Source organism: Panulirus ornatus, chromosome 2, assembly GCF_036320965.1.
Source record: "Panulirus ornatus isolate Po-2019 chromosome 2, ASM3632096v1, whole genome shotgun sequence".
Classification (NCBI taxonomy): Eukaryota; Metazoa; Arthropoda; class Malacostraca; order Decapoda; family Palinuridae; genus Panulirus; species Panulirus ornatus.
This window is the reverse complement of record NC_092225.1, coordinates 84,785,392-84,805,745: the sequence shown is the minus strand read 5'-3', so window position 1 is coordinate 84,805,745 and position 20,354 is coordinate 84,785,392.

Below are 20,354 nucleotides of genomic sequence, written 5' to 3'. Positions count from 1 at the left end.
TGGATGACTGCAATATACTGAGTGATAAACTCAGAATGCTGACTTAGCAAAAGTTTAAAAAAGTTGAAAAACAGTAAAACAAAACAAAAGTTTTTGTATGAGCCCCACAGGTGCAGAACTTCCCCCTCCAACTGTTTCCCATGGCTCATTAGAAATTGGCAAATACAAAACTAAGTAACCGACAGGTAAATACATATGTAAAGTAACAGACAGCAAATAAAATATGTAAGCAACCACAAGTAAATACATTATAATAGGTTCAATTATAATATTTTTTATGACTCATTTCACAATTCGGTCCTCAACTAGGCAAAAATGGGGGGGAGGAGTGGAGCGAAACAGATCCATTTTGCCTGAAGGTCTGAGGGCCCCCAGCGCCCGCCCTTTGGGGGGGGGTTTCCCTATCGCGGGGGCTCCAGCTGCCGGGAGTCCAGGATTGGACGCGAGAAATTCTCCCCAAAATTTTTGGTACGGCAATGGGGAAAAATTTCCCCCCCCCGTTTTTTTCACCACAGGAGCGAGTATGAACTGAACCGCTCTATGGTATGTCGAGAACTAGAGAAAAGGAAGAAAAGCGCAGGCAAGAAGAGAGAGAGAGGAGAGGGAAGAGAGAGAGAGAGAGAGAGAGAGAGAGAAGGAAGAGGGGGGGGACATAGAAGGGAATGGTAAAAAAAATGGAACAAAAAGGAAACGAAGAAATAAAAGGGGGAAATCAAAGTTGGGTACAGAGGAAGAAATGACATGACCATTTTGAAAAGAGCATAAAAAGGGGGGGTAAGAATACAGAAAAAAGGAAGTAAAAGAAAAGACGTTTACAGAAATAGGATACAAAATGTGGAGAGGAACCCCAAAAGAAAGGAGCCCCGGGTAAAGGGGGGGCAATTTAAAGCACCAAAAGGAAATCAAAACGATCATCCAAGAAATGAAAATGGGAGAATTAAACCAATGGTAAGATAAAAGTACCAAAAATAAAAGGCGTAAAGACAAGACAAAGAGGTATGGACAGCTGACTGAGAAACCCCATGGGAAGAAGGAAAAGTATAAAATTTTGGAAGCCCTAGAACACATAAATTTTTTTATCAAGGGGGTAGCATCACCACATGAATAAAAGGACTGGAACTTTTAGGACTTTGCGGGAACTGTAAGACTCTTACTGGGGGATTTGCCCTGTTCCCGGGACTGTAAACTGTTGGGGGACGAATGAAAAAGGACCATCACACGGAGTGGGAACAACAACATCTGGGGGGCCATTTACGCCGGGTAATCACATACAACAATCCCCCCCTTAAAAAGAACCAAACAACTACACTCAGTTGGAACGTCAAGTTACTGGAAAGGGTGATGAGTTGGTATCCAAGGTTACCTCAAGGCCAAATTCTTGCCTATTTTTGGCATTAAACAAAAAACACCATGATTAAGTAATGGGACAATACCAAAGTTACCAAACTACACTATACACACACACACACACACACACACACACACACACACACACCACACACACACACACACATACACCAGACAATAAATATATATATATATATATTTTTTTTTTTTTTTTTTTTTTTTTTTTTTTTTTTTTTTTTACTTTGTCGCTGTCTCCCGCGTTTGCGAGAGCGCAAGGAACAGACGAAAGAAATGCCCAACCCCCCCCCCCCCCATACACATGTACATAAACACGTCCACACACCAAATATTCATACCTACACAGCTTCCCGGGTTTCCCCAGACGCTTAAAACAGCCTTGCTTAAATCCCCCTGACAGCCCCCGTCCAACCCCTGTATACCAATGCTCCAATCACTCAAATTTCTTGCCCTCCTTTCACCCTCCTGCTTTTTAAAGCCCGATCACAAAAAAACTTTTTCACCCCATTTTTCCACCCCCAAATTTGGTCTCCCTCTTCTCCTCGTTCCCTCCACCTCCGAAAATTTAATACCTCTTGGGCAATCTCTCTCACTCATTCTCTCCCCTGGCCCAAAACCCTTCAAAACACCCTCTCTGCTCTCTCAACCACGCTCTTTTTTCCACAAAAAATCTCTAAACCCTTACGTTACTACCCGATCAAACCAAAACCCCCACAAAAAAACACATTTCCTCAAAAATCCATTCCCGCAATCATCCTCCTGCGCCAACTCTATCCAAGCCCACGCCTCGGGAACATAACATTTTTGACCCTATTCCCCAACATACCCATTTTGCTTTCCGAAAGTGGGTTTTCGACTTCCACACATTTTTTCCCAAACTCCCAAATTTTCGCCCCCTCCCCCACCCTATGATCCACTTCCGCTCCCCGGGTTCCATCCGCTGACAGATCCACTCCCCGATATCTAAAAAAAACTTCACCTCTCCAGTTTTTTTTTCCTTCAAACTCCCTCCCAATTGACTTGAAACCCCCCCCCATGTACCTATAAAACCCTTTCTCTATTCAATTTTCTCTCAATTTTCTTCTTCCCCCAACACTTTTCCCAACTCAGTCACCCCGCTTTTTCAGTTTTTTCACATAATCACCACCAGCGGGTGTATCATCACGAACAAAAAAACGGGCTCACTTCCCAAGCTCTCTACCCCAACAGACTCATACTTGCCCCCTTTCCACTCTGGGGATTAAACCCCCCTTACAACCCCCCCATAAACAAATTTTAAAATACCATGGAGACATCACACACCCTGCCGCAAACCCACTTCACTGAGAACAAACCTTTCCCTCTTTCCCACACGTAACAGCCTTACATCCTGAAAAAACTTTTCACTGCTTCAACAACTTTTCCTCCTACACCAATAAATTTTTAATACCTTCCACAGAGCATCTCTATCAACTCTAAACAATGCCTTCTCCAACCATAAATCTACATACAAACCATTGCTTTTCAATATTTCTCACAAACATTCTTCAAAGCAAACCCTGATCCCCATCCTCTACCATTCTGAAACAACACGGGCCTCCCAATTGATGCTCTGTACAGCCTTCACCCTCTCTAAAATCCCTCCCATTAATTTACCGGGAATACTCAACAAACTTATACTCTGAATTTGACACTCACTCTTACCCCCTTTGCCTTTGAACAATGCACATGCACCATTCCCCAATCCTCGGGCACCCACATGTCATACATACATTAAATAACCTTACCAACCATCAACAAACATCCCAAACCCCCTTTTTCTAATAAATTCCACGCATACCATCCAAACCTGCTGCCTTCGCTTTCATTTCCGAAAAGCTTTTAAAACCTTCTTTTTTCCCCCCAAATCATTTTCCCTAACCCCTCATTTTTGCACACCACCTCAAACCAAAACACCCTATTTTCTGCCACTCGTCACAACACATTCAACAAACCCAAATACCCCTCCATCCCTTTTCTCACACCCCGGCTACTTGTACCCACCTCCCCATTTACCCTCACTAAAGGGTCCCATTTCTCCCTTGTTTTAAACGCACCCTATTTTCCTCTTCCAGAACATCTTTTTATTTTCCCAAAAAAATTTAAACTGATAGTCTCTCACCCCAACTCTCATTTCCCCTTTTTTTTCACCTCTTGCACCTTTCCTAACCTCCGTCCTTTTTTTTTTTATACTTCCCCACTCATTGCATTTTTCCCCTGAAAAAATCGTCCAAATGCCTCTCTCTTCTCTTTCACTAATACTTTTACTTCTTCATCCCACCACTCACTACCTTTCAAACACCCACCTCCACGTTTCTCATCACAAGCATCTTTTGCGCAATCCATCCTGTTTCCCCTAAATACATCCCACCCTCCCCCACTCCCCTTATTTCCCTTTGTCTCACCTTTTCCTTTCTGTACACAGTCTCTCCTGGACTTCCCCACACGGGGGTTTCCCCCTTTTCCCCAATTTCACTTATTTCTCACCACCTTTTTCACCCAAACATCCACCCCTTTCTTTTCTGAAAACCCATACAAAATTCTCACCCTTAGCCTCCACAAGAAATATCAGACATCCCTCCCCCCAGTGCACCCCCCTCAGAAACATTCCCCATCCAAAATCTCTCTTCGCACCCTGCCAATTAACACTAACCAATAACGCTCCCTTGGCCATCCTCCTACTTACATAAGTAAAACTTGTATATCCCGCTTTTTAAACCGGGTTTATCCAATATCAGCCCTTTTTTTTCAGCACATAAATCACAAGCCTTAAACCTTTTTCCCATTCAACACTGAACACCCCATGCATACCAATTTTTCCCCCTCAACTGCCACATTTTATAAAAAAATTAATTTAAAAAAATAAATATTATAAAAAAAATAAAAAAAAAAAAAAATATGCACAAAAAATCACCCACCTCTCCCATAACTTCCCAAATTTTTCCCATAAATTTAAACGAAATTACTTTTCTTACATCTAACACATACTCCCCCCAACCCCCGTTCAGGAGTATTGCTTTCTCCCTTTCCCCTTGGGGGTCTTGTCCCCCTCCCTAACCCCTGACTTCACCCCCAACATTCCAAACCACCCTTTCCCTTTACCCATGACCTCGTTTCACTCAGACCAAAACACCAGTTCCTTCCTCAAAAATACTACCTATCTCTCCTTTTTTTTACATCTGGTTACATCCACACACATTTTGGGGCACCCCCCCTCTGAGCCTTCGAGGAGGGGGATCACTCCCCGCTGACTCCTTCTCGGGGTTCCATTTAGAAAGTTAATCAAGGAGGGGGGGATTTTCCGGCCCCCCGGGTCCCGTCCCCCAGTCGCTTTTTTTACGACACCAGGAATACGTGGGAAGTATTTTTTCCCCCCCATTTCCCCCGGGATATATACATATATAATACAGATACCCCACAAAAAAAACACACACACACCTATGCACATACACACCACACACACACATACATATATATACATTTGAAAAATTAAGAACAATTTTAGAAAACAAACTTTTAGCTTGAAATGAATGAAAAAAAAATGAATGTCACTAATGGGTTTAAACCCCTGGGTTTTTGGAAGGGAAATTACAATTTATTACACAAAATAATAGATATATAATTATATATATATTAATAAATATAATTTCTTTCTTTCTTTTAACTATTCTCCATTCCCCCGCGTTACGAAAAACGTTAAGAACAAGGGCTGGGCCCCCTTTTGGACTATCCTCACGGGGCCCCCCCCTGTTCCTTCTTTGGAAAAAAATTTAAAAATAAAAAAAATAAAAAAAAAACGAGAGGGGGAGTTTCCACCCCCCCTCCCTCCCCTTTAAATCCCACAACACCAGGGAATATTTGGGAATATCTAATCCCCTATCCCCCGATCAATTAAAATATAATATAATATATATATAATATATAATATATAAAAAATATATATAAATATAAATTTGGGGTTTAGTGTTTAAAATTTGGAAAAAGGGGGGAAGAGCTTGATTTTTGTGCTGAAAAAACTGATGATTGGAATACCTGTTAAAAAGCGAGATATACATAAGTATACTTTGTATTTGGAATGCCCGAGAGGTTATTGGATTACGTGTAAATGACAGCGTGCGAAAGAGAGACTTTTGGATGTCATGGCTGAGAGGTGAAACTGGAGGTTTTTCTGATCATTATCTTGTGGAGGCTAAGGTGAAGATTAGTAGGGTTTTTTTCAGAAAAGAAAGGGGATTTTGGGGGTAAAAGGTGTTGAGAGAAGTGACTTGGGAAGGAGACCTGGTGAAGAAGTTCAGGAGAGACTGTGTACAGAATGGAAAAAGGTGAGAACAATGGAAGTAAGGGGAGTGGGGGAGGAATGGGATGTATTTAGGGAATCAGTGATGGATTGCGCAAAAGATGCTTGTGGCATGAGAAGAGTGGGAGGTGGGCTGTTTAGAAAGGGTAGTGAGTGGTGGGATGAAGAAGTAAGAGTATTAGTGAAAGAGAAGAGAGAGGCATTTGGACGATTTTTGCAGGGAAAAAATGCAATTGAGTGGGAGAAGTATAAAAGAAAGAGACAGGAGGTCAAGAGAAAGGTGCAAGAGGTGAAAAAAAGGGCAAATGAGAGTTGGGGTGAGAGACTATCAGTAAATTTTAGGGAGAATAAAAAGATGTTCTGGAAGGAGGTAAATAGGGTGCGTAAGACAAGGGAGCAAATGGGAACTTCAGTGAAGGGCGTAAATGGGGAGGTGATAACAAGTAGTGGTGATGTGAGAAGGAGATGGAATGAGTATTTTGAAGGTTTGTTGAATGTGTCTGATGACAGAGTGGCAGATATAGGGTGTTTGGGTCGAGGTGGTGTGCAAAGTGAGAGGGTTAGGGAAAATGATTTGGTAAACAGAGAAGAGGTAGTAAAAGCTTTGCGGAAGATGAAAGCCGGCAAGGCAGCAGGTTTGGATGGTATTGCAGTGGAATTTATTAAAAAAGGGGGTGACTGTATTGTTGACTGGTTGGTAAGGTTATTTAATGTATGTATGACTCATGGTGAGGTGCCTGAGGATTGGCGGAATGCGTGCATAGTGCCATTGTACAAAGGCAAAGGGGATAAGAGTGAGTGCTCAAATTACAGAGGTATAAGTTTGTTGAGTATTCCTGGTAAATTATATGGGAGGGTGTTGATTGAGAGGGTGAAGGCATGTACAGAGCATCAGATTGGGGAAGAGCAGTGTGGTTTCAGAAGTGGTAGAGGATGTGTGGATCAGGTGTTTGCTTTGAAGAATGTATGTGAGAAATACTTAGAAAAGCAAATGGATTTGTATGTAGCATTTATGGATCTGGAGAAGGCATATGATAGAGTTGATAGAGATGCTCTGTGGAAGGTATTAAGAATATATGGTGTGGGAGGCAAGTTGTTAGAAGCAGTGAAAAGTTTTTATCGAGGATGTAAGGCGTGTGTACGTGTAGGAAGAGAGGAAAGTGATTGGTTCTCAGTGAATGTAGGTTTGCGGCAGGGGTGTGTGATGTCTCCATGGTTGTTTAATTTGTTTATGGATGGGGTTGTTAGGGAGGTAAATGCAAGAGTCTTGGAAAGAGGGGCAAGTATGAAGTCTGTTGGGCATGAGAGAGCTTGGGAAGTGAGTCAGTTGTTGTTCGCTGATGATACAGCGCTGGTGGCGGATTCATGTGAGAAACTGCAGAAGCTGGTGACTGAGTTTGGTAAAGTGTGTGGAAGAAAAAAGTTAAGAGTAAATGTGAATAAGAGCAAGGTTATTAGGTACAGTAGGGTTGAGGGTCAAGTCAATTGGGAGGTGAGTTTGAATGGAGAAAAACTGGAGGAAGTGAAGTGTTTTAGATATCTGGGAGTGGATCTGTCAGCGGATGGAACCATGGAAGCGGAAGTGGATCATAGGGTGGGGGAGGGGGCGAAAATTTTGGGAGCCTTGAAAAATGTGTGGAAGTCGAGAACATTATCCCGGAAAGCAAAAATGGGTATGTTTGAAGGAATAGTAGTTCCAACAATGTTGTATGGTTGCGAGGCGTGGGCTATGGATAGAGTTGTGCGCAGGAGGATGGATGTGCTGGAAATGAGATGTTTGAGGACAATGTGTGGTGTGAGGTGGTTTGATCGAGTAAGTAACGTAAGGGGAAGAGAGATGTGTGGAAATAAAAAGAGCGTGGTTGAGAGAGCAGAAGAGGGTGTTTTGAAATGGTTTGGGCACATGGAGAGAATGAGTGAGGAAAGATTGACCAAGAGGATATATGTGTCGGAGGTGAAGGGAACGAGGAGAAGAGGGAGACCAAATTGGAGGTGGAAAGATGGAGTGAAAAGGATTTTGTGTGATCGGGGCCTGAACATGCAGGAGGGTGAAAGGAGGGCAAGGAATAGAGTGAATTGGAGCGATGTGGTATACAGGGGTTGACGTGCTGTCAGTGGATTGAATCAAGGCATGTGAAGCGTCCGGGGTAAACCATGGAAAGCTGTGTAGGTATGTATATTTGCGTGTGTGGACGTGTGTATGTACATGTGTATGGGGGGGGTTGGGCCATTTCTTTCGTCTGTTTCCTTGCGCTACCTCGCAAACGCGGGAGACAGCGACAAAGTATAAGAAAAAAAAAAAAAAAAATATATATATATATATTCTTTCTTTCATACTATTCGCCATTTCCCGCATTAGCGAGGTAGCGTTAAGAACAGAGGACTGGGCCTTTGAGGGAATATCCTCATCTGGCCCCCTTCTCTGTTCCTTCTTTGGAAAAAAAAAAAACAAGAGGGGAGGATTTCCAGCCCCCCGCTCCCTTCCCTTTTAGTCGCCTTCTACGACACGCAGGGAATACGTGGGAAGTATTCTTTCTCCCCTATCCCAAGGGATAATATATATATATATATATATATATATATATATATATATATATATATATATATATATATATATATATATATATATATATATTTTTGCTTTGTCGCTGTCTCCCGCGTTTGCGAGGTAGCGCAAGGAAACAGACGAAAGAAATGGCCCAACCCACCCCCATACACATGTATATACATACGTCCACACACGCAAATATACATACCTACACAGCTTTCCATGGTTTACCCCAGACGCTTCACATGCCTTGATTCAATCCACTGACAGCACGTCAACTCCGGTATACCACATCGCTCCAATTCACTCTATTCCTTGCCCTCCTTTCACCCTCCTGCATGTTCAGGCCCCGATCACACAAAATCTTTTTCACTCCATCTTTCCACCTCCAATTTGGTCTCCCTCTTCTCCTCGTTCCCTCCACCTCCGACACATATATCCTCTTGGTCAATCTTTCCTCACTCATTCTCTCCATGTGCCCAAACCACTTCAAAACACCCTCTTCTGCTCTCTCAACCATGCTCTTTTTATTTCCACACATCTCTCTTACCCTTACGTTACTCACTCGATCAAACCACCTCACACCACACATTGTCCTCAAACATCTCATTTCCAGCACATCCATCCTCCTGCGCACAACTCTATCCATAGCCCACGCCTCGCAACCATACAACATTGTTGGAACCACTATTCCTTCAAACATACCCATTTTTGCTTTCCGAGATAATGTTTTCGACTTCCACACATTCTTCAAGGCCCCCAGAATTTTCGCCCCCTCCCCCACCCTATGATTCACTTCCGCTTCCATGGTTCCATCCGCTGCCAGATCCACTCCCAGATATCTAAAACACTTCACTTCCTCCAGTTTTTCTCCATTCAAACTCACCTCCCAATTGACTTGACCCTCAACCCTACTGTACCTAATAACCTTGCTCTTATTCACATTTACTCTTAACTTTCTTCTTCCACACACTTTACCAAACTCAGTCACCAGCTTCTGCAGTTTCTCACATGAATCAGCCACCAGCGCTGTATCATCAGCGAACAACAACTGACTCACTTCCCAAGCTCTCTCATCCCCAACAGACTTCATACTTGCCCCTCTTTCCAAAACTCTTGCATTTACCTCCCTAACAACCCCATCCATAAACAAATTAAACAACCATGGAGACATCACACACCCCTGCCGCAAACCTACATTCACTGAGAACCAATCACTTTCCTCTCTTCCTACACGTACACATGCCTTACATCCTCGATAAAAACTTTTCACTGCTTCTAACAACTTTCCTCCCACACCATATATTCTTAATACCTTCCACAGAGCATCTCTATCAACTCTATCATATGCCTTCTCCAGATCCATAAATGCTACATACAAATCCATTTGCTTTTCTAAGTATTTCTCACATACATTCTTCAAAGCAAACACCTGACCTACACATCCTCTACCACTTCTCGATGTCTCCCGCGTTAGCGAGGTAGCGCAAGGAAACAGACGAAAGAATGGTCCAACCCACCCACATACACATGTATATACATACATGACTACACACGCACATATGCATACCCATACATTTTGCAGTGTATACATGCATATACATATACATACACATACATATACATATATACACATGTACACACTCATACTTGCTGCCTCCAACCACACCCGTCGCCACCCCGAAACACTTGAAATGACACCCCCCTTCCCAAGCGCGCGCGAGGTAACGCCAGGAAGACTATATATATATATATATATTTTTTTTTTTTCATACTATTTGCCATTTCCCGCGTTAGCGAGGTAGCGTTAAGAACAGAGAACTGGGCCTTAGAGGGAGTATCCTCACCTGGCCCCCTTCTCTGTTGCTTCTTTTGGAAAATTAAAAAAAACAAGAAAGGGGAGGATTTCCAGCCACCCGCTCCCTCCCCTTTTAGTCGCCTTCTACGACACGCAGGGAATACGTGGGAAGTATTCTTTCTCCCCTATCCCCAGGGATATATATATATATATATATATATATATATATATATATATATATATATATATATATATATATATATATATATATACTATCTGCCATTTCCTGCATTAGCGAGGTAGCACTAAGAACAGACGACTGAGCATTTGAGGAAATATCCTCACTTGGCCCCCTTCTCTGCTCCCCTTTTGGAAAATTGAAAAAAAAAAAAAAAACAGAGAAGGATTTCCAGCACCCCGCTCCCTCCCCTTTCAGTCGCCTTCTACGACACGCAGGGAAAATGTGGGAAGTATTATTTCTCCCCTATCCCCATAAGTCAGATTCGAAGCCAGGTTAGGGCGTCCGGTCATCTCAGCCACTGGTCGCCCAGTTTTCTCATAATAACACTGGGCGACTAGTGTTTATGCGCTGTATATGGACTCCCGTGGTATTGTAGTTGGCGTTCCCGACCGTGACGCATTCACGGGCCGTCCAGGGTCGAGCGTACAGGTTCCTATCTAGGTTGCGGCAGTCTGTCAACAGTCAATCCAGCTGTTCATCCACTCTTGGGAATGGTCGATAAAATGGGTATCTGGCTCAGACTATATATATGTATATATATATATATATATATATATATATATATATATATATATATATATATATATATATATATATATATATATATATATTTTTATTATACTTTGTCGCTGTCTCCCGCGTTTGCGAGGTAGCGCAAGGAAACAGACGAAAGAAATGGCCCAACCCCCCCCCCCCCATACACATGTATATACATACGTCCACACACGCAAATATACAAACCTACACAGCTTTCCATGGTTTACCCCAGACGCTTCACATGCCTTGATTCAATCCACTGACAGCACGTCAACCCCGGTATACCACATCGCTCCAATTCACTCTATTCCTTGCCCTCCTTTCACCCTCCTGCATGTTTAGGCCCCGATCACACAAAATCTTTTTCACTCCATCTTTCCACCTCCAATTTGGTCTCCCTCTTCTCCTCGTTCCCTCCACCTCCGACACATATATCCTCTTGGTCAATCTTTCCTCACTCATTCTCTCCATGTGCCCAAACCACTTCAAAACACCCTCTTCTGCTCTCTCAACCACGCTCTTTTTATTTCCACACATCTCTCTTACCCTTACGTTACTCACTCGATCAAACCACCTCACACCACACATTGTCCTCAAACATCTCATTTCCAGCACATCCATCCTCCTGCGCACAACTCTATCCATAGCCCACGCCTCGCAACCATACAACATTGTTGGAACCACTATTCCTTCAAACATACCCATTTTTGCTTTCCGAGATAATGTTTTCGACTTCCACACATTCTTCAAGGCCCCCAGAATTTTCGCCCCCTCCCCCACCCTATGATCCACTTCCGCTTCCATGGTTCCATCCGCTGCCAGATCCACTCCCAGATATCTAAAACACTTCACTTCCTCCAGTTTTTCTCCATTCAAACTCACCTCCCAACTGACTTGACCCTCAACCCTACTGTACCTAATAACCTTGCTCTTATTCACATTTACTCTTAACTTTCTTCTTCCACACACTTTACCAAACTCAGTCACCAGCTTCTGCAGTTTCTCACATGAATCAGCCACCAGCGCTGTATCATCAGCGAACAACAACTGACTCATTTCCCAAGCTCTCTCATCCCCAACAGACTTCATACTTGCCCCTCTTTCCAAAACTCTTGCATTTACCTCCCTAACAACCCCATCCATAAACAAATTAAACAACCATATATATATATATATATATATATATATATATATATATATATATATATATATATGCCTGTTCGCCAAACCCCATCTTAACATGGAAACATCAACAGGCGACTGAGCCTTTGAGGAACACTCCTCGTTTAACTCCTTCCTCTGTTTCCCCTGTGTGAAGGTGACGATAACATTCCAACAAAACAACAACCTCAAAAAACACAAGCACGACAGACAATCTCACATCTGAATCTAAAGAACACTACCAGGTACACGCAAACATTCACCCGCACTCGCACAGTGAAACAAACACAAGTCAGCAAATACACACAAACGCATCACGAGCTAAAAGCAAACAAAATCGTGTATACCCTAACCCCAGACACAGAGGATTGCAATGCTTTTGACCAACTGGGAATACCCAGCAACAACTACAGGTTTTGTCCCTACTAGGAATACCCAACAACGCTTATATGTTTCCCAGTCAAAGGAAAACTATGTAAATAGACAGGGTCATCTCAAGAGTAAACAGTCCGGCGTTTCAAGTACCGATCTGTACCTTGCTTGTGGATCCCCACAGTCACCACAGGAGGAGGTTGCTTCCCATCGTTAAGTGTCGCACGTCCGACTACATCCGGGTCACGTAACTAGGAAGCATCACCTTCAAACCTTCGGTCATTAAGAAACCCCTCACTACAAGACGGTACGAATCTTAACTACGATGGCCTGGTCTCTGACCCGACTCTTTAAGGGTCATATACCAGGTCAATCATACCCAGCGCGCTCAAACCATCGTGTTCTCAGGTGGTTCTACCCTTAACCACTTACTGCACGTGACTACCAAGTTCCCACTGGCATGGTCAGGGAGGAGTGACCTCAACCTTCAGATCCCAACTCGGCCTCGCCTGAGCGTGCAGGGTCGTCCTCCACGCCCTCCCACCCCCACTGCTGGTGTGACGTCACCTGCCCACTACGGCCAAGTTTACTCAATGACTTGCTACAAGTTAGTTGAATTTGGGGATCCAAGTTCGATAGTGAAACTTGCAGCTGAAGCAAAGTATGAGAAGTTTAGTTTTAGTCACGTGACGGCGGCGGCATCGGCGACCTTGTCCTGACGCGCGCGGGAGGCGACCTCGACTTGGGTCACTCCCGCGGCAACCCCCGCCTCTTACCACTCCCGCGTCATCCACCACTTATATCTAACACTTACAAACCTTACTAGATTCTATTACTAATACATAAGTACATTTAATGCTAAGTGAAATCAATGAACATCTTGAACACACGTATTTCAATTTCTTTGGCAAGTAGCGGGGTAACAACGCCAATATGGACAAAAATATATTCTAACTACAACCAAGGATCTTCACAAACACGTAACCATTTAATGTCGTATATGTCTATGCAGTGAATATACCCCACACATGTGCAGCAGCAGACGGCAGGCGCGTCGAGACTACCGCTAGGGGAAGGATAGGCCACACCACCGACAGGAAGCAGAAGCCGAGGACAACCCACTTTATGAAACGCGTCAGGACGTGCAAGCGCGCGCCCGACACCTCAAACTCCCGAAAACTCGCCAAGATTACATCTCTCGCTCAAAGTCTGGCCAAGTTTTTTCTTTTAATCCAGTTTGTTACTTGTTCTTCTTCTTCTCTTCTTCTTCTTGGCACTACTTTGTTGAGGAGGAAGTTGTTAAAACTAGGGCCAGAAGTCACTGGGTTCGACTTCAAGGTCGCCAAGGATGACTTAAACACCTGACACGTGCTGGGTGGGTGGAGAGGCTGGACAAAACCATCCACAGCTTCATCAATCATGATGATGATGATGATGATTCATGAAGACCAGTCATGGTGCTGGACTGCTGATGACCTGAAACATTCGCACAGTTTAGGTGTCTGAACCCGTCAGTACAACCTGGGTTAACACAAGTGTCATTTGTCCACTGACGGGGTCGTTACTCCTCACCCGACGGTGGGAGGTCGTCTCCAGTGTAAGCAGGCCAGGGAGTCCAGAGTTCGACGGCAGGCAGGACCCTGGGGTAATGACGGCAGGACACGGGCACACCATGACCCAGTCACCTTGGCTTCCTGAACAGTACGGGAACTCAGGGAAGTGCCTCCTTATTATTACCCCAAGAACAGTTTCTATAAAAGAGTTCTGGTGTTACCCAGGACCGTTTTCTAAAAGATTATATATATATATATATATATATATATATATATATATATATATATATATATATATATATATACATAATGTGTGTTTGTGTGTGTGTGTGTGTGTGTGTGTGTGTTTCGGGGTGGCGACGGGAATGAATAAAGGCAGCAAGTATGAATTATGTACATGTGTATATATGTATATCTCCGTGTATGTATATATACATATGTATACGTTGAAATGCATAGGTATGTATATGTGCGTGTGTGGACGTGTATGTATATATATGTGTATGTGGGTGGGTTGGGCCATTCTTTCGTCTGTTTCCTTGCGCTTCCTCGCTAACGCGGGAGACAGCGACAAAGTATAATATATATATATATATATATATATATATATATATATATATATATATATATATATATATATATATATATATATATATATATTCCTACGAGTCCACGGGGAAATGAAATACGATAATCACATCATCAGGGGAGATACAAGAAAGAAATATAAAATATAATAGATGATATACAACGAAGAGATGTAGCTAGGATGCCATTTGGTAAACAAGATGTAGCGCACATGAACGCGCACTTTCACAGAACACACAACCCTCCAACAGCCAATGTTCGAACCCACTATATCGTACGTGGTAGGCGGGAGCGCTACCGTTTGGCTATTTATAATCGCCATAGACAAGCGGTAGCGCTCCCGCCTATCACGCATGAGGTAGTGGGTTCGAACCTTGCCTGTTGGAGGATTGATATATATATATATATATATATATATATATATATATATATATATATATATATATATATATATCATATATATATATATATATATATATATATATATATATATATATATATATATATATATATATGCGTCACTGCTAACCCTTATTACATCTTGGCACCACTGCCACACCTTCCATCATCCTGGCAGCTTAACTGTACCCCCCAGGATCGTGGCACCAGTAAGGACTATATCAAACCCTCCGGCTCCCCAGCACCACTGATATCTAAGCCCCGGTCCTTAACCATCTCTCTCTCTCTCCGGAGCCCACGCTGATGCTTTCAACATCTTGGGACAAGTTGTAAACCTACCAAACGCCCACGTAACTCAGCTGAACTTGTCAACATATCCAATTATCATTACCGAGGCTTTTAACACCCCCAAGTATTCTTGACGAACTCGCTAACAACCGTGTGCGTCGCCGAGGAACCTCCTGTCAACCGTTCGCTATCACCGGTCTACCTTCAAGCACCCTGGTAGTATATGCAGGACGCCCACCTGTTCCACTGTGAGGTACGTACGACCGCTGAGCCAGTCAACCGTCCCAGGTCCCGCTACTACTACTGCCGAACCATCCCAGGCCCCGGTACTACTGCTAAACCATCCCTGGTAACTGCTGCAACTACTGAACCATCCCAGGTCCTGCTACATCTACTGAAGCATCCCAGGTCCTGCTACCATTGCTGAGCCATACCAGGTCCTGCTACAACTGCTGAACCATCCCAGCTCCTGCTAAAACTGCTGAGCCTCCCTTGGTCACAGTCCTACTACTGAACCATCCTAAGGACCGGTACTACTGATCTCCCAATGAAAAATAATTGCCCGATAACACCAAGTGCCAAAACAGATCTAATACTTTAGAACTGGTGCCAGTGATGAGCCCGTTGTTATTCTGTTAGCAATAAACATACCAATACCCCAGTACCAGTCATGATGATAATGACACGAGTGGTAAACTTACGAATGCCTCCCTCCTACTATGGCTCCTGTCAAAATCCTGGTAGAATCCTGAACATAGTATTTCCACTTTGAAATGCCATCTGACATCCTCACGCCACCGATGGCCAACAGCCAACTCACATGATACCCAGTGTTGAAATCCTCTCAGTTGATAATCTAAACACAGTTAGAGCTTATACTTCTACACCCATTCAACCCGTCGATGCACGGGTGCCGACAGTGAAATCATACACAACCTGTTAGTAAACATGAAAGTCACCAGTTGCGAGCATGCCAACACTCGCTCTGGTGCAGACGTTCAATCTGTAAACAACCAAGTCCTATAACCCAGCTTTACACCTAAAGCGTTCGTGTTGAGCCCACCTACAGCCCAGTACCACGAACCTGCCAGCCCCTCAGGAGTTGATATCAGATCCACCAACACCCAAGCACCAGTGATGGATGCCTCTTGCAACATCTAGTGCCACTGGCGAGCCCACTGGCACCCCGTGACCACAACGGTCTTCTACACAGACCCCCAGCCTGACCTGTGGCTGGGTCACAAAACTCCGGGGGGAAGCACGGCTGACATTTGGAACTTCAGCTGAATCCTGAGACGTAAGAAATCCACAACTTTAAGACGAGTACGGTTGTTTACATGTACTACACCATGCATTACAGAAACTGTCACTACTTTTACTTACCGATGAACTGCTGCTACGCCTCAGCACCGTCAGGGTTACGTACCTGTGGAAGATTTCGGTTATTAGTGGGCATGTCCATAAATCTAATGTGTACCTTACTAGTTATGTGATGATACAAGGTAAATAGTAACACTACACGTGTAGGGAGGGCTAACATACCCCACAGCCATAATACAAACATGCATTCAAAACTCTCGCCATTCACAAAATTTTGAGGTACAATGGGGAGATTATATTCACTTCTGGCAGCTTCTCTACCCAAGAAATCCACAGCTCATGGCCAAACACCTTCGCTAACGTACCAGGTCACATACGGATCAGCAGGTTATAGCAAGGTGTGCTACTGCTACTTTATGTCACAACTCGACAGTTGTGTGTCATTTTTGAGATATTCTACTGGTGATATGCAGGAGATGACAGAAAAGTAATCTCGACTTCTAACCGATTTATTTCAAAATTCCAACTTCTAATATGGTCCAGAGGAAAAACAAAAGCAAGTGATAACAAACCCTAAGATGATGTAGCGAGGGAAGTGCTAGAAATCACACAGACAATACCTGGGATGGTGCAAGTCTCCTTTTCAAGCTCACTTACTCTCACCCCTCTTTTCTCAATGACATGGTTTCCTCTCTTTCGAGTTTTGGTCATCAAAGATAACTGGTTGCATGCCGAATGTTGACGGCAGAACATCCTCACCTTGGTCACCTTATCAGATAAAGGAATATCTCTATTCCCACATTGTCTAATATTCATCAACATGTTTACTACTTATCTAGAAAAATGTGACGTAATCAATACGTATGATATAATATATATATATATATATATATATATATATATATATATATATATATATATATATATATATATATCCCTGGGGATAGGGGATTAAGAATACTTCCCACGTATTCCCTGCGTGTCGTAGAAGGCGACTAAAAGGGGAGGGAGCGGGAGGCTGGAAATCCTCCCCTCTCGTTTTTTTTTCATTTTCCAAAAGAAGGAACAGAGGGGGGCCAGGTGAGGATATTCCACAAAGGCCCAGTCCTCTGTTCTTAAACGTTACCTCGATAACGCGGGAAATGGCGAATAGTTTAAAAGAAAGAAAAAGATATATATATATATATATATATATATATATATATATATATATATATATATATATATATATATATATATATATATAATTATTATCATCATAGTCTCTGTCTCCCGCGTTAGCGAAGTAGCGCAAGGGAAAAGATGAAAGAATGGCCCAACCCACCCACATACACATGTATATACATAAACGCCCACACAAGCACATAAACATACCTATACATTTTAACGCATACATACATATACATACACAGACATATACATATATACACATGTACATATTCATACTTGCTGCCTTCGTCTATTCCTGTCGCCACCCCGCCACACATGAAGTGGCACCCCCCTCCCCCCCCGCGCACGCGGAGGGGGGTGCCATACAAAGATATATATATATATATATATATATATATATATATATATATATATATATATATATATATATATATATATATGGGTACTAGGATCCCTTTTACAGAAATTGGTCTAGAGTAATCATATACAGATTGACAGACAGACAGATAGAGACAAATACATAGATAGATAGACAGACAGAAATGAGCACTTTAACAGATTCAAAGAGACAAAACCAGTACAACACACATACAACTAATGACCACACACACACATACACACACACACACACACACACACACACACACAGCACAACTTCGTTCAACATACAAGTCAGATCAAGGATGAGAAACCAGGTGTGTCGAGCATACGACCACCGTCCCGTACCTGAAGCAATATCCTCAAAAAGTAATCCACAGAAAAAATCGAAATAAAACATAAACTAAACTCCTACGTCTGGATAAGTTCCGAAATGAAATAAAAAAAAAATCTAAAAAAAATGAAAAAAAATAGTTTTTCCCTATCCATTAAACCCTTTGAAGTCGACAGCAACCTATACAAACGGCCTCCTGTAAAGGCACTCTTGGAGAACTTTTTCAAGGAGTCCAATATAAATTTCGTGCACCGGATTTCCTTATTGAAAAAAACGGAGGAGAGGGACAGCCAATTAAACACGCAAGAGCAAGAAACGTCGTTAGGTACTCATTAGGCAAACGTTTCCAAAATGCTACGTCTTGACGGACGACGAACGCAAGTGTGCAGGACACACACACACACACACACACACACACACACACACACACACACACACACACACACATACGCGCGTCTGTGAAGCCTCGAACAGAAGTTTTACTTTTGCGTTACATGAGGAAACCCTCCAAAACCCCCCCTTGCTCTCCCCTGGCCCAAGACAAACGCCAATCAACAGAAACCCAAGGCAAAAATGAGAACTCCAATGACACACGAGGAAAACGGGAAACAAGTAAAAACATCCCCACAAGAAGCCTCCCCCCTTGAATGATGTTACGAAAAAGAGCGAAGCAAAAAAAATCTGTGGGCAAAATGAGGGGGCGTGGCGAGGGAGGGAAGGAAGGGGTGAGGGGACACAGATGATGTTCTGGAGAGGGAAGACGACACACTCACCTCTCAGCTGATGCTGCGCTGAGGGAAGACGACACACTCCCCTCTCAGCTGATGCTGCGCTGAGGGAAGACGACACACTCCTCTCAGCTGATGCTGCGCTGAGGGAAGACGACACACTCCTCTCAGCTGATGCTGTGCTGAGGGAAGACGACACACTCCTCTCAGCTGATGCTGTGCTGAGGGAAGACGACACACTCCTCTCAACTGATGCTGTGCTGAGGGAAGATGGCACACTTCCCTCAGCTGATGTTGTGCTGAGGGAAGACGACACACTCCCCTCAGCTGATGCTGTACTGAGGGAAGACGACACACTCCCCTCAGCTGATGCTGTACTGAGGGAAGACGACACACTCCCCTCAGCTGATGCTGTACTGAGGGAAGACGACACACTCCTCTCAGCTGATGTTGTGCTGAGGGAAGACGACACACTCCCCTCAGCTGATGCTGTGCTGAGGGAAGACGACACACTTCCCTCAGCTGATGCTGTACTGAGGGAAGACGACACACTCCCCTCAGCTGATGCTGTGCTGAGAGAAGAATCAAACTATGCCATCAGCTGATATTTCAGACCGCAGATAATAGTGAGGGGCAGTGGAGGGAAAACTCCTCAGCTAACGAGCGGATACAAGCGGCGGTGAGAAAGCACACGGACAAGTTAGCACCATCACAATACTGCAAGACACAGAGCTGTCCTAACGATGACGTACTGAGGATAAGAATAAAGCTAAGCCGTCGAAAGAAGAGAGATAAGGATAAGCTCGCTTAATAGAGATAAGGATAAGCTCGCTTATTAGAGAGATAAGGATAAGCTCGCTTATAGGAAAGGTCTCAAAGATTAAAGATGGGGGTGTCCTTCTAATCAGACTCAGGACTAATATGATTAATGATATTCATCCAGACACAGGCAATGATTAAACATTACTCAATCTGAAAGAAGGGGGTGTGGGGGAGATGACTCTACGCCCTAACCAAACTGATCAACTTCACCGCGTTGAAAACAGCGGTGCGACCTTCGGGTCGAATGGCTGGGTCTTTTGACCTGGTCCTTATGGGTCAGGTCAAAGTTCATATCATACGCATCACAATGAGTAGCCAGTCAAGTGTGAGGAGAGTCAGGGACTAGTCTGATGATGAGAGGGGCGAAATGAGCAGGCAGACAATCAGGTGAGGGGAGAATGGTGAACAAGTCAGGTGAGGGGGGAGATAGAGGAGCA